The following is a 15,072-nucleotide window of genomic DNA, read 5'->3' as shown; positions in this document are numbered from 1 at the left end:
TTACGTCTCCCGAACTGTTTGTTGTTTGTTGTGATGTGTTTGTTGTTTGTTGTGATGTGTTTGTTGTTTGTTGTGATGTGTTTGTTTCTTGTTGTCTCTCTTTAGATCGTCACTGTTTCACCAGTTTCAAGACACAAACAGTAATTATTGGCTTTATTACCTTATTAATCCTTATTTATTTCTGGTAAATATATCGACAGTGATTCCTCAGAGCCGTGTTGACATCCTCTGCCGGATTCTTCCCACAATACGGCGTCTACCTCCACTTGCCGAAACGTCATTCAACAACGCCAAATTGTCGACGCTGGCGGTGTAATATCAGTGTGAGGTGTTGATGGTATACATAATGGGTTTAAAGTAACTACATCGTAGATAACTGATGCACCGGTAAGGATCGAGTCTAGCATAGAGAATCATCACGTTATATACTTGTTGGTAGTTCAGGTCATCAGTGTCCTCTCAAACGATGGCTGTGGGGTCATTGTCTCGCCTGTCGACAACTCCAATAACATAACAAGTTAACAATAACATTAAGGGGTAATTTAAGGCAGGTAAAGTCATCATCATCATCATCATCTCATTAACCTGATAAGCTGCTTATGAGTGAATTGGAGTTTATCTTAGACCTCCAGGAGATGACGTGACCATAATGATATAATGGTAATACAATGCTCCCACACGGTCACCACAAACATTACCTCATTATACATCACTATCGATATTTTCTATATTAAGTAGAAACCAATTTATTCACTACAGTATATGATCTACATAATACCGATATACTTTATATACCAAAATCCGATAATTCTAATACCGATAATTTTAATCTCTTACGTAGCAAACACCGATATTTTCTCAATGTTGTCACGGCGCCAGAATTATCCACTTCTAATGTACGCTGGACGGATAATTCCTACACTGTAAAAAATTCTCTACAGTCCTTTATGTATTACTGTACGCTGTGATGGTATTAACATCATACACTCCCAGTACCATAGACGACCATCTGTTAAAAGCCGTGAGTATGAATGTCAGTATCCATATTAACACTGTAATATAATCATCTACACTGAACAAATCCCTCAAGTTACGTCTTTCACAATCTAATCAATAATATCCTGGACTATTCCTTCTATCCAGTAAATCAAAACTAATCGTCCTTGATATACAGACACAAGAGAAGATAGTATTTGTTTTCTATCATCTAAGATCATAATATAAGTTTATTTGTATTTATTAAAAGTTTGTTGTAATGCGATGACATTTATTAACGCTGTGTTGCTGAGTAAGTCATGTGCGACCGTGTGGATGGTTGTGAGTAGCAATACAGAGTCAGGGTGAGGGAGGGTGATGTGTGTTAGTCAGGGTGAGGGAGGGTGTAGTGTGAGGTACAGGTAAGGGAGGGGAGGTGTAGTGTGAGGTACAGGTAAGGGAGGGAGGTGTAGTGTGAGGTACAGGTAAGGGAGGGAGGTGTAGTGTGAGGTACAGGTAAGGGAGGGAGGTGTAGTGTGAGGTACAGGTAGGTGAGAGTGTGGTGTGAAGTACAGGCAGGTAAGGAGGTGTGGTGTGAGGTACAGGTAAGGGAGGTGTAGTGTGAGGTAGGCAGGTACAGGTAAGTGTGAGGTACAGGTGTAGGTGTAGTGTGAAGTACAGTTAAGGTGATGATAGTTACAATATGATTACAGTTACAGGAAAGAATAATACCTTATGTGGTACAAGTGAGGGGTACTCGGTGGTCAAATGGGGGTACTTTAGTGGATTAGAGAGACTGGCATAGGTGAGAGGCACGGAAGAGAGAGTTATCCGTGCCGACCCACCCACCACGGCAGATACACTACACCTTGTACAGCCAGTCTGCCAGAATCCATGACCCTGTGGACGCTCTCTGGTCCTGCTTCCCCTCCCCCCCCCTCCCCACCATCTCCTTCTCCTTCCCTGATTCTCTCTTTTCTGGTTCATTTTCCTCCTAACTTCGGGATAAATTGCGAACAAAATCACCCTGACAACGAGAATGAACAGAGCAGAGTCGAATATAAATGCCGAGAAGACAACGTGTGATTGGATCGTACGTCCGGCAACGATTAAGGGGCGGCCTTGAACAAGTTTACGAATAATGGTTGCTGACTAGTAAAAAGTGTCGCACTGTAAACTGTACTGCAAATTTGCCATACATTAACTTTAGCTAAACTTTGAGTGGATAAATACACTGTGTTCCTATATAGTGTGGTGAATGATGAGGGAAGTATCGAGGACAATGAACATTCAAGAGAGTAACAGACTATGGTGCAGTTCCCTGTCCAGTCAAGACTGTGAATGGATCGTCGGAATTAGTATGCTAAGCAGAGGTAAATGTTGATATGCAGCCGCCGACATTCTACTAGGAGGAGGGGTACGCGCTTACCCCTGCCCACGCCCCTCCTTCTACGCAAGCGGTCACCCTTCTCGCTCTAATATTAAACCCACACCCGGCCACAAACACAAGCGGGAGTATCAGCGATAATACGATGACAATGAAGCACAGAGAAGAATGAGGATTACCGCTCACTGTGGCAACAAACTACCATATTAATAATTTACTAAGTTACACCCTGTCACTCAACACTCAAGAAACATCTCAGAATTAGTCTTCAGTTTGCCAGAGACGGATGGATACACGTCATGTCTGTGAAATATGTCCCCGCAGCTGTACCGTATATTAATGACAATATTAACAAGATATTTAACAGTAATTTTGAATGATTTTGTCGTCAGGAATATTAACGTCAACTATATTTCATCTATAACTGTTTTTCATTTATTTTTTTTAGTGTTTATTATTCATCTCTTATTAATTTTCTAGAGACTGAGTTACATATTTTGAGGTAAGGTAAGGTTAAGGGGTCAGTGAGTGGTGGTTGATGGTGAACTGTAGCTGATGTCAGGTTAATGTGAGACAAGGAGAGAGAGAGAGAGAGAGAGAGAGAGGCCCTCCCATGGGGTACCTCTTGGCCATGGTGTGGAGTTCCAGACTTGTGGTGCTGAGATTCACTTAAGACGTTCTGGGTAACTAACTAACTAACTTACTAACTAAGCTAACTAAACTAACTGCAGTGCTCTTGTGGGGTCGCCAGACACGCTACACAGTACTGCTATGTTCTTGTCCCGGTATAAGACGATGTTGTTGATATTTAGACAAGGAAGTTGAGGCGCAGTTCATTATGTTGTGGTGATAATAATATAATAGGCGATTTTTTTTTGTATTTATTCCTTCGTGATGGACCCAGGGAAAGATAAACATCCCAAGTGTGTTTCTTTACTGGGTACTAACCGAATAGTGCGTTATATATTATTTACGATAGATTTCTTTATTACACTGGATATAAGAAAATCATATAGTACAGAAGTTGGGGTAAAAAAATAGTGTAGATCTTATATGTAAACAGACATAGATAATGATGAAGTTAGGCTCTATATACCTCAGATACGGGGTAGAAGGGCGCGGTATAATAATGAATGATATTTGTTGGGACTGGAAACGAATGAGAGGCGGATTGATGGATTGAAATTCACGAGTGGACTGAACGGTACAGAGGTAACAGAGAGTAGAAGACTTAGTGTGACATAGATGGACGATAAGGAGCGAAATAAAGCATTGGATGTTGATGAGGAAAATAACCTAACCTAAACCTAACCAAACCTAACCTAAACCAACCTAAACCTAACCTAACCTAAGCCAACCTAACCTAACCTAACCTAAACCAACCCAAACCAACCTAAACCTAACCTAACCTAAACCAACCTAACCTAATCTGCATATAGTGATGCATAACGTGTGTGTGTGTGTGTGTGTGTGTGTGTGTGTGTGTGTGTGTGTGTGTGTGTGTGTGTGTGTGTGTGTGTGTGTCCAAGACGAGAGGGGTAACAAACGTCTTCATTAACAGTTTATTGAGCTCGTAAATAGTGTTGTCGTCATCCATACCAACGACTACCTCCCCCCCCCACTCCTCCCCTCCCCTCCTACCCCCTACCCCCATCCCCCCAAACAACTACATGACGTCACTTGAGACACCGTAAAAGGAACTACCTCTTATGAATGATTATATAACATTGGTGGGATATAACAACTATAGTTAATTGTAGGTGATTTAATGATCCTAATGCCACAAGTCACTTAGGTCTAATTTTGATTGTTCTGATACTGATTAACTTAGTGTAATAGCAATAATAAAACTCTCGAATCACACACACACACACACACACACACACACACACACACACACACACACAACATTGAATTACTGTACTGGATGGACTCTTATGACCTTTAATGACCTCAGTTGACCTCTCTTACCTGTGACATTGTAACTGTTAGGATCTGATGCTTACCTGAAAGAAATTGAGAGAAGCTGTAACTTTCTTTTTTTATCTTTATATAATATGACATCTACATATTGATCTCGAGAGAGAGAGAGAGAGGCTCAATTCAACAGGAGTGTAAATGGAGTGGATGCCGGTGTGTAATAAGAACACACTCACAGCCCCAGCTTGAACAAAACTGAACAATGACGAACAACAAGAACCAGGGAATGTTTGAAAGAGAACCTCAAGAACTATAGAGAAAGCTTTCAACAATGAGTAAACAACAGATTTCATTTCCCCTTTTCCGTTCCCTTTACACACACACACACACACACACACACACACACACACACACACACACTGTTCGCTAATACCTATGCTGTCTCCTAACCTAATCTATCCTAACCTAACCCAAGCCAACGTAGCTTAACCTAACCTACACAGGGGGATGAAGCCATGACAAGTGACCCCCTTCCCCCTTACTGACTGTGTGTAATATAAAGACAACTCCTGCTGTCACTTTAAAGCGCCCCGATGGAGACTTCCTTTCCCTTACTTGGTCTATGAGTCTTGAGGATCTTTCAATTCTTCTCGTGGGAGTTCAGGAGAGGCTGTAACAGTGGCACCGTCTGCTTGTTAGTCCATGAGATATTTGGTTTCCAGGTTCTCCCTACCGTTCAATTTTTCCTCCCCCTCTTCCTCTGTTCTCCCAATCCTCCCCGTCTCTCCTCCCCTTCAGATATATCACGCCCCTCTCACTAGTCAACCTTCTCTTATGTCTAGTAATGACCTTCTGTAAGTCGTTCTTTAAACACAGATGATAAAGACATAGTAGCATCAACAGGTCAGAGGTTGTTCGATTTAAATGCCATAAATCTAATCAGTTCGAGCAGACAGATCGAGCGACTGACCAGAGAGAATAAATGACTGGCAGGACGTTACAGTCACTCTCTCCTTCCCCACAGGTAAACAGTCACTTCACTAAACACTTACTCGCGTCTATGTTCCTCTCAGACTGACTGTCCATCATCCCTGACCCATTAAAAGAGTTGCTACATATTCCTAATAGTAAATAAATGAATGACCTTCCTTTTCCTGATGGCTCTAACATAATTAAATTCCACTCACAATTATTATTCTAACATCACGTTGCTATTTTCGTCAATTTCAATTGTTTAAGAGAGATTTTTCCCATAAAACTGTTGATATAACTAAGTATACGACTGTGTTTTGATATTCATAGACTTAGTTATAGAGTGGGAGGGTGGTGGCGTGTGAGGTAACAACAGAGGGGCCGGCAACACCTGGAGGGAGAGGACTTGATGAAGCATAGAGATAGCTAGTTAACAGGCAGACCTTTCGCCCTGTAAGTAATGGGGCAAAACCACTCAGCACCAATTCCCATGCTGCCTGCCCACTTAAATGCTTCAGCACCTGATTTTGCAGTCGTTACAAACACACACACACACACACACACACACACACACACACACACACACACCAAAGTGCTCCGGGAATGCCAAGCCTGAACTCCATACTAAGTAGCATTAGGAGTGCCAAGGCAGCGTCACATTCAGTAACTGTAGTGTCAAGGCAGCGTCACACTCAGTAACTGTAGTGCCAAGGCAGCGTCACACTCAATAACTGTAGTGCCAAGGCAGCGTCACACTCAGTAACTGTAGTGCCAAGGCAGCGTCACACTCAGTAACTGTAGTGCCAAGGCAGCGTCACACTCAGTAACAGACTGGAGGAGGTGTCACGGCAATACTTTACTAAATAACTGGAAGAGTGCCAATACAACGCCCCGGTTTCTGTAAGATCTAACACGACGACTGACACGTAACAGCCACTCTTTAATGACCATCTGACAGGAGAACTAATCACTGTCAGGTAGGAAAGGTGTTCTTGAAGGGAAGGTGTGCTTGAGTGATGTAACCCAGGCACTAATTGCATATTCACTCTCAGGTGTTCAAAAGAAAACAAAACATTCCTGATACACATTACTGTATATAAGTTACCTAACCTAACTTAAGACTCACCAAAAACAGACGCAAATTATTCTCTTGTGTTTTATCTAAGTAATATTTTGTTTTCAGTAATCAGGATCATAAAGTTTAAATTTTGGTAACGAGGAAAAAAATAATGTTTTACTACACTAATTAGTCGTATCTTCTAAATTTTCGATGTTGTTTTTAGATGTTCATTTCTAATTCCAAAATGAAAAATGAATTTGCGTAAAAAAATCGCCATAAACAACTTTCTTATATATATATATATATATATATATATATATATATATATATATATATATATATATATATATATATATATATATATATATGTAAATTGCGCGTGATCTAGGTATATGCTTCTTTCCAGTATATATATATATATATATATATATATATATATATATATATATATATATATATATATATACAGTATATGTAAAAAAATCACCTGTGCTAGATTCACCTGTGCTTGATGTTAATTAAGGATCTGGGGGTCAAAGAGTTCTAATTTGGTTGTCCTTTATGAACCTTCGACAAATTTAATTCATTTTCCATTACTAATGACTAGCTTCCTGTCGTGGTTTTATGTAGCACTGGAACCACTAAGCTAGGGGTAAACACACTAGTTTTCAATTCCACTACAAAAGAAAATTTCCACTTAAAAAAAAAAAATAATCGAGTCAAAATCTCAGCATAGGTGAAGGTAAGCTACACATTATTGCTCATAAAATACCTCTGTTAATTATACATTTCTTGGATGCAAAAAAAAAAAAAAAATCTATCCATAACTCAATAACAAACCCTGACACAGCTCCACCCCTCCAGTCATTCCTCCCCCTCATAACGAAGCTAAATCCCCAGACATAGAACACTGATCCAAGACGCTGCTGCTACTTGAGAAACACGATACGAAGAATATTAATAATATATATCCCACAATACACAGATACGAGTGACCTTAGAATCTACAACTGACACGTAGTAGAAAAAGACTTCAAAAAATACCGTAATGTTGAAAAAGCTTGAAAGGTTATGAGGAATAGCATAGAAAAAGTTGGATACAAGATATGAAAGATTCGGAGAGATAGATTGAGAAAGACACATTGGGTGAGAAGTACGGCTATGTTGGTGAGAAGTACGGCTGTGTTGGTGAGAAGTACGGCTGTGTTGGTGAGAAGTACGGCTGTGTTGGTGAGAAGTACGGCTGTGTTGGTGAGAAGTACGGCTGTGTTGGTGAGAAGTACGGCTGTGTTGGTGAGAAGTACGGCTGTGTTGGTGAGAAGTACGGCTGTGTTGGTGAGAAGTACGGCTGTGTTGGTGAGAAGTACGGCTGTGTTGGTGAGTGTGAGTGAGAAGTACGGCTGTGTTGGTGAAGAAGTACGGCTGTGTTGGTGAGAAGTACGGCTGTGTTGGTGAGAAGTACGGCTGTGTTGGTGAGAAGTACGGCTGTGTTGGTGAGAAGTACGGCTGTGTTGGTGAGAAGTACGGCTGTGTTCGTGTGTGCTGGTGAGATTTACAGAGTGTCTAAGTAAGCGATATTTAGCGCAAGTCTTACCTGTACAATTTTCTTCTAATGCAATGACACAATTAAAGAAACTGTGTACCTGTAAAGAAGCTACACCTGTACAATATTGAACTGAACTGTCAAAACACACGGAAAAATATATTACTACGATCCAGAGTTTATATTCCCTTTATAACGTGTAAAAGTGACTTGACCATCCGAGTTAAAATATCTGGAAATGAAAGACTATGAAAGAGAATATGAATATGGAAGAGAATAGAAAAAAAAAATAATGATATGGGAAGCAATGCAAACGTTCAAAGTTGTCTAGAGTTTTTAGCAAGAGAGTATAGTTGGAGTGTGTGCCAGGAATTGGAGTGTGTAGCGGGAGTTAGAGTGCGTGAGGGAGAAGTGGAGGGAACTAACTCTCAGTAGAAATAGGATTGTGTAAAGTATAATGTCATAATGCTTGTTTAATATTTCCAAGGACAGAACAGCATTAGAGGTAAGTGAGCTGCTGTTTGTAGATGATTACTGATCTTGAACGGCAAATCAAAAGAAAAATTACAAATGCTAATCAATAAGTCTGACAAGAGTGTACACAAAGAGTAATTTCACTAATACATTATAAACACAAATAAAATAATAAAAACAAAGGGAGATAGGGAGATATTAATGATAGCTTGAATAGAGGGTGAATAGAGAGAGAGAGAGAGAGAGAGAGAGAGAGAGAGAGGGGGAACGCTTCACATACCTGAGATTAAATGTATCAGTAAATGGAACGCTGAGAGATGAACTGAACCACAGAGCTACAGAGACAAAGAAACAGATGGACTGAAAATATATTCCTTAAGACAGAACTGTATCGAAAGAGGTAAACAAACTGAGAAGACATTTACTATAGGGGTGTTAAGTGGGGCGAGAAGGATGGAACAACTCAGAAACACGGAACTAACGAGACCCTTGATATCAATATACTGGACTAACTAAATACATAGAATATACATAAATAACATCAAATCAAATCCTAAAGAAGTGAAATGGGTAAATTAAGATATAGAGAAGTGAAAATGTAGCCGTGAAAATAGTGTGTAAGAAGTGTATGGTTGGAGAAGAAGGGAAACACCAGGGAAATGGAAGGATAGGGGTTGAAGGACACGCTAGATATGACGAAGATGGGCATCAAGGAAGCAACAGCGAAGGATGGCGGGGGGGGGGGTGTTGATGATGGATGACGCTGGCTTGTGTGACACGACAAGCGTAAACCAGATTTGGGGCCTTGTTGTAAAAGGGAGCAACCATAGTGGAGGACTAACGAAAGGAGGAAGTGTGTGTGGTGTGTGTGTGTGGTGTGTGCGCAGTTACATCATAATTATCACTATTTAGCCAATTTTAGCGAGACGCACAATACATGCGAACCAGCGACCATTAGGACAGGCGTCGACCGTTGTATCTACTCAGCCATTACATCTCATTTGAATTATAATAGACTCGTTTGGATCTCATGGCTCAGGCTTTTTGTTCAGGGTGCCAGGTTAGGTTAGGTTTTGGTGAGTAAATCTGACATTTTCCCCAGGTAAAGTTAACCTTCCCGGGTGTGGTGGGATGAGCTTTTTGAGTTGGTGAAGCTGCCTTGATCAGGACACTGGGTTATGCAAGTCTCACCCTCCCCAATAAGGATATTGATTGTTTCAACATAGACAGGGGAGGTGCGTGTTTGTTGACCTGCCGATGCTGTTAACAGTTATAATTATATTGTGTAAGGTCTGCTTAGTTCCATCAAGAGAGAGATGCTATTGTTTATTCATTTGAGGAAGCAATGTGTTCGTGTGGAATACGGTCATGATATGCTTATTAAATGGCTAATAGCTTAAATTTGGTCTATCAACTCGTAGGAATTCCACGGCCAACTCTTTCCTGCAGAGAGCTGTGGGGATGACGCCCTTTGATTTCGAAATGCTTCCCAAATACAGAGTGTTTCTTATATCTTCGCACTTAACATTTACCCAAATACTTCATCTTTAGTAAACGTCGTCAGCTGGACCTGCCACGGCAACACAACACTAGTTCTCACACCCTCTACCAGCGGTGCTAATCATGTCCTAATTACACTTGGTAGTCTGACGAGTCTCAAGTGATCTCATGACAGTATCAAGTGTTTGTTGCTTTGGTAATAATCTAATATGAAAAGATGATAAATTCCCAGCTGTTTTATACTTCTTACATGTAATGGTGATTTATTTTACTACACATCTACTAGCGGCAGAACACCCACGTAAAAAATCCTCACAACAAGACCTGGAATAATCTTGACTGGTTCAACGCGGCATTCGGTCAAATAGACTCTAGAGCTCTGAGGTGATGAATCAGATGGAGATGTATCCAAACAATTAGAACAATCGATGACGCGGAGTAATCTGCATGGAGGTGACAGCCTGAGACCCTTCCCACCTAACCTGACCTCCTCCTGACGAGACCATATCAGCATACTGACATCACAGGACTTACCATGACCCTACAGCTTCTCCATCCAGGAGGTGAAGGGCTGTTGTCCTTTTAAGTAACACATAAAGTGCATTATACTCATGGTACTTCCATATTAAAACGACATAAATCTGTGTCATTGGGATTCTACACAATTGAATTATTTTCCTCCTTTTCCTCAATACAACAGCAGCGTCCACGCTTCTGGATGACCGGACTTCAAACATCAACACATTACTCAACAAAATTTATCTGCAACCTGTATGTTTTTCTCAGCTCCCTGATATAACGTCGGGTACACTTACATATACATATATATATATATATATATATATATATATATATATATATATATATATATATATATATATATATATATATATATATATATATATATATATATATATATATATATATATATATATAGTATGTGTGTGTGTGTTAGTGTCACCGGTTACATAGAGAAGACAAAGGTCATCATCATATGGCCAGACATCACGCAACTTGTTAACACATCACTAAACCTTCTCTTTTTCCCTCCACTAGTTTAATGGTGGGAAAAATTACACCATCGCCATTATATATCTTAATCTAACTTATACATAACAAGCTTTTACACCACTCTAAAGCTTCCCTGTGCCATCGTAGAGGTAACCGAACTTCCGAAAGAGCAGCAACAGATAATCTCGTTTTACACTCTTTGTTGTTGACACGCCCATCGAAACGGCTTCCAGTAACCTCGACAGCCTAAGCTAATCCTAAGCCTCGTATCATCTACTGTTGAATCTCTTGTGATTATTTCACCTTTGTTATCTTCCAAACTGCATTATGTGACCCTGTAGTTGTTATCATATCCATAACAGCCGTCATTATCTGCCCTGACAACCACCGCAGAGACAGGGGGATCTGCTGTAGGCGTCGAGAAGAAAGCACCTGAAGGTCTCTCGTCACGTCAACACCCTCAGGCACATACGATCTTACGTATACTAACCTAAGAGTCACACAACTGATAGGAATACAGTGAAGTTTCTCGACCATATGAGGGAAGGAGGAAGGGGGGGGGGAGGGAGAGGAAGTAAAGGGAAGGAGGAAGGAGAGGAAGAAGGGAAGGCGAGGAAGTAGGAAGTAGGGGAAGGAGGAAGTAGGAAGTAGGGGAAGGAGGGAGAAGGAAGGAGGGAAGGAGGGAAAAGTAGAACACGAGACATAAAGATAAAAGAAACATAAGGAGTTGAACGAAAACTATCTGGCTGAGGTGAGGATGACCAGAAAAGTTCAAGTCCACAAAGCAAAGACACACTAACAACAAACAAACAACAAACAAACTGATTAAACAAATGACATGCGTTGGGGGTAGCGGTGGGGGGTATATTTACATCCGTCCAGGTGCACACACACTCACATCAAATGGCTCTCTCACCTTTAACGCACACGCTACTACCCAGGTATAGAATATCTAATTAAGAGCTAAATAATAAACAAGAGCTCCAGCACAATTAGCTCAGCATTATAGTTCGGTTGACGGCCACTCGCATTAACATTATAAGGTATTGCTGAGAAAGAAATACTGAGAAACACTTTTATATATGAGGAATTTGCTAATGATATATAATGGGAAACAATATTATACCTATAACAGTTCCAGAGAGGATCCTTCCCTAGCACACACACACTCCAGTTACTCTCCTCTCTCAAAGTCACATTACCGGTGGATAGTGAAATTGTGAACGAGATGAATTTGAGGGAGGGAAGGAAGGGAAGGGTAGGAGCATAGACAGTTAGCAACGTTATATAAAGGTGGCGATAAAAAATCTAATATTTTGTTTTCATTCCACACCACAAATTGATCTTTCTTTTTTTAAGCTTAATTACGAGTCAGGCGCACTTTACACACCCTCCCTCCCTCCCTCCCTCACCCTCCCTCCCTCCCTCCCCCTCCCCTCCCCACACCCTCCCCTCACCCTCCCTCCCTCCCTCACACCCACCCTCCCTCCCCTCCCTCCCTCCCTCCCTCCCCCCACCTCCTCCCTCACACCCTCCTCCCTCCCTCCCACACCCCTCCCCCTCCCTCCCTCCCCTCCCACCCTCCTCCCTCCCTCACACCCTCCCTCCCTCCCTCCCTCCCTCCACCCCTCCCTCCCTCTCCTCCCTGACCCTGAATCCTAATTTAAAGCCATTTGTTCTTATTTTACCCACACCTGTACACGAACGTCACGAATTAGGATATCTAAAAGTTTATACTATCTGATGGTACTAATTTTGTCCTCCTGAAACTAGGAATTTCATGTTTAGGTTAGGTTAGGTTAGGTTAGGTTAGGTTAGGTTAAACAATACAAAATAAAATAATACAACTCAAGAAAAATATAAATAATTTTTTGATGTAACGGAATTATCTGCGAATGTCCAATGGCGCAGTTAATTAATTATATTACATTCCAAATCTAACTACACTTTAACACACACACACACACACACACACACACACACACACACACACACACACACACACACACACACACACACACACCGTACATTACAACAGAAAATAGTAACACAGTAATATTTCTCATGACGAACAACAACAATACTAAGACGCAACACAAATGGCGACACAACAACGAGGAAAACAAAAGAAAGAATAGATTAATTAAATATGTAAATACAGTAGATTAAGTCAATGAATTAAATAGAATAAACGTCCAATTAACTTCACTACACTATCATCATCTGCCACTACTCTAACACCACACTACACTAACACCATCTACCACTACACTATCACCATCTACCACTACACTACACTATCACCATTAAACACCACACTACACTATCATCATCTGCCACTACTCTAACACCATTAAACACCACACTACACTAACACCATCTACCACTACACTATCACCATCTACCACTACACTATCACCATCTACACTACACTATCACCATTTAACACCACACTACACTATCACCACTAACACCACACTACACTAACACCATCTACCACTACACTATCACCATCTACACTATCACCATCTACCACTACACTATCACCATTTAACACCACACTACACTATCACCAGTTTTTATATAACCAACAAAGGGTTCATATATTTTAGACGTTGTTTACAGAATTCCACAATAATTCCGTAAACAGAAAATATTAATCGGAGAGAATATTTACGTCAACAGATATTAATACACTCGGTTAACAAGACAACCAATATGCAGAACTAAACGTCATTATGGTATAGTAACTATTATAACAAACTGTTCTTATGTAATTATATAACTTTTATATTAATAACAGTTAATGAGGTGAATAATCTATATCAACTCTTGAATAATTTGAATAATAGGAGTTGAAAGGAAAAAAAAACACATAAATAATATTCTACAATGAGTAGGTCGAGCTATTGACGTATTGTACACCTTATACTATCAACTGGAGTGTGGTGGTTGAGTGGCTACAACGCTACTTCCTTGTCCTATAGGTCGTTGGTTCGAGCTTGGGTACCGTCTTTAAAGTTTGGGAAGTGAAGACAGTCCAGTACAGTGCCAATAATGAAGTCACCCTTATGTACTGATGGCATAGTGTACAAAGTGACATACCCTCTCTGTCACTATGGTTAAGCCCCCCTCCCCCCCCCCCCACTTCACCCTCCAAACTCAAGGTATAACTTGAGGGATGTGACAGTAAATACTCAAAGTCAAGTAACAATAACTGACCCAACACCATTTAAGACATGACCTCTAAACTGCGTGTAATGGCCGGCGATCATGTGTGAATTATTATACACTTCCAGGATTTATTCATCATTACAATAACAATGATTTAAAAGACAAAGGGGGGAGGGGGGGTTAGGTTAGGTTAAGTAACATATACATCAAGTAACAGAGGATGATGAAGACGGAACAATACTCGCGCGGCCTGGAACACAAGAACAACAACATCACCTACAAGAAGAAGAAGAAGAAGACAAAGAAGAAGAAGAAGACAAAGAACAAGAAGAAGAACAAGAAATTTGACAAGTCTGACTGTGAGATGACAACAAAAGAGCCTCGTGTAGAATCTTGTCAGTAAAACAAAAACACTTAACACATCTTGCATATATTAAACACTTTGACAACATGAGCCACAAACACACACACCAGACAACCTATTCAGGAACACAAGTTTGCTCACATCTCAAATATAAACACAGCTCACCGCTCCCTCAGGGATAGTTTCTCCACCATTACACATTTAGCTACGAAGTAAAAGCGCGAGGGAGACTTACCTAAGCTTGGACACATACTGACTGACTCACTGACTGAACTTCACATAGCAAGAGTGTCTGCTTTAAAACAAAATAAGGTTACGAGAATAGCTCTTGACTAAAGGAAGAAGTGGGATAGAAACATATGCTTTTAGTCAATGTGAGAGAGAGAGAGAGAGAGAGAGAGAGAGAGAGAGAGAGAGAGAGAGAGACAATATCCTCAACATCTCGTCATATAATACATACACATGACATGGACTTCATGACACACATGAACGCACAAGTGAGTCAACGACACAGTCAGTCAGTCAGTCAGTCAGTCAGTCAGTCAGTCCCTCCAGTCAGTCAGTCCCTCCAGTCCACCTCTGAATAAATCTTTCCAAAACAGATAACTAAGAACAACTCCCACAAGAGACTCACTAACACTGCCTTAGACTGGAGAAGGCTTGAAGGTAAAAAGGAACTTCTCTCGATGCAA

General features: G+C 40.7%; 1 protein-coding gene across 6 annotated transcripts in view; it reads right to left on the bottom strand.

The window, feature by feature from the left end:
• Positions 1 to 15,072, bottom strand: part of LOC121856556 (protogenin B-like) — a 228,077-nt gene that overhangs the window by 91,322 nt on the left and 121,683 nt on the right. The gene's annotated exons all lie outside the window — the stretch shown is intronic.

Source organism: Homarus americanus, unplaced genomic scaffold (assembly GCF_018991925.1).
Source record: "Homarus americanus isolate GMGI-L3 unplaced genomic scaffold, GMGI_Hamer_2.0 scaffold936, whole genome shotgun sequence".
NCBI lineage: Eukaryota > Metazoa > Arthropoda > Malacostraca > Decapoda > Nephropidae > Homarus > Homarus americanus.
Note: the sequence above shows the minus strand (reverse complement) of the source record. Positions and strands in the feature narration are given on the sequence as shown.